Genomic DNA, 2,241 nt, shown 5'->3' on the forward strand with positions numbered 1-2,241 from the left:
TGGGGTTTCACCATGTTAGCCACGATGGTCTCAATCTCCTGACCTCGTGATCTGCCCATCTCAGCCTCCCAAAGTGCTGGGATTACAGGCGTGAGCCACCGCACTTGGCCCCAGATACGTAATTTTTACCAATCACCTTGTATTAGTCCATTTTCACACTGCTGATAAAGACATACCCAAGACCCGTCAATTTACAAAAGAAAGAGAGATTTAAGGGACTTATAGAGAGGATACAGAGCACGCGAAAGACCTGCCCCATGATTCAATTACCTCCCCCCAGGTCCCTCCTGCAACACCTGGGAATTCAAGATGAGATTTGGGTGGGGACACAACCAAACCATATCACACCTAATCTCTCATAACCTTAGTTACCACATCTAAAATGATACCCGACCCATCTGTTCTCTAAACTTCTGCCTTGTCTATTTCAGGAATTCTTGTGAGGAAAAAATAATAAAGTAAACATGAAAGAGCTTTATAAGAAATACCAAAATATGTAGAAACAGTAGATATCCAAGTATTCAGAATGTGGAAGGAATCATAGAGATTATCCAATCCAATTGGGTTATTATGTTACAGATGGAAACTAAAAACCAGAAAGAATTTGCTCACAATTCTAACTCTTGGGCAAAAATCAGGTTTTCTAGTTCCTAGACCAGTACCTTCTGACTTCAGCAAACTGTCTTCCTAGGCAGAGTCCACTTCTTGGTGGCTCAAGTTTATCCTCTCTGTATCATGGTTTGATGTTGTAAAGAACACAAACAGAAGAGCCAAGTATTTTTTTAAGCACCCACTGTGGAGAGTTTAAATTAATATAAAATTTAGAAAAAGCTAAATTATTTAAAGAAAATACACAAGAATTGTAGGTGGCTTAGAATTATATTTAACATTATTTGAAATATGCCAGGATATTATTCTTGTCCACTGAAGTGCAGGTTTTGTAAAAGTGTCAACAACCAGGATCTATATTGAGCTTGTATAGATTAGCCTTTAGTTCAAGCTCGATAAATGACCAATAAAAGCTGCCAATAATATTATCTTTTTTCAGTTAACTTCATTATAAGATATTAAAATAGTATAACAGGTTAATTGCAGATTAATCATGCCTGAAACCCAGCTGAGTATTGATCTGAAAATTTAGATTTGCAATTATTGAAGAGGATGCTGTCATAACTTGTAGACGAAATAGGCAACAAATTAATTTGTCTATAGCGTTAGGTGTTGGAAGAATACTCACTTTGACGTTGGGTTGAATCTACTCTTTAGTCCATTCAAACAGATCTCACTGGTTGAATATAAGTAGGTTAAAAGATTGGCAAGGCTTGAAGTCCACAAATCTGAGAAGGTTTTTGAACTGTTCTGATAGCAACAGTCTTTACTGTATGCCCTATTTAATTCAAACCTTTTATTCACGTGAATTATATGAGGAGATATTAGTAGATTTGAATAAGAGAAAAGACTGCAGTTTACAAAGTTCAGGGCATTTGTCTTAAGATGATAGAATTGAAGAGGCCTCCAAAATGTCTGTCAGATATAGAACCTTCATAATCTGATATACCAGAGTAACCCTACTGTCAGTGAAGGTTTGAATGGCCAGATCCAGGATTTTATAGATATTTTTATAGGTAATAAATTTAGGATAGCACTAAAAATTATTAAATTCTCAGAGGCCTCATGTGAGTTTGTACCTCTAGCTGGCTAACTAATCATGGAAGTTTTTTTCCCAAGATGGAATCTAACTCTGCCACCCAGGCTAGAGTGCAGTGATGTGATTTCAGCTCACTGCAATCTCCACCTCCTGGATTCAAGCCATTCTCCTGCCTCAGCCTCCAAGTAACTGTGACTACAGGGGGATGCCACCATGCCTGGCAAATGTATGTTTTAGTAGAGACGGGGTTTTGCCGTGTTGGCCAGGCTAGGCTCCAACTCCTGACCTCAGGTGATGCACCCACCTCGACCTCCCAAAGTGCTGGGATTACAGCTGTGAGCCACTGCACCCAGCCGGTTATGAAATTTTAAACTTTAGAAGGATAAAGTCAGTTTTGAGGTTTTTACTGATCTGTTTTTAAATATCTGGAGAAAATTTCAGAAATGAATCAATATAATTTATAACGTTGATATAATTTATAATTTTATGTCAAAGAGGGTATTCTTCCAACATCCATGGGCATTTTGGCTGTGCCTCCAGCTTATGATTTTCAATCAGAACATTTAAATTATTTTATTTTTACATTTAATGAT

This window comes from Theropithecus gelada, chromosome 18 (assembly GCF_003255815.1).
Source record: "Theropithecus gelada isolate Dixy chromosome 18, Tgel_1.0, whole genome shotgun sequence".
Lineage (NCBI taxonomy): Eukaryota > Metazoa > Chordata > Mammalia > Primates > Cercopithecidae > Theropithecus > Theropithecus gelada.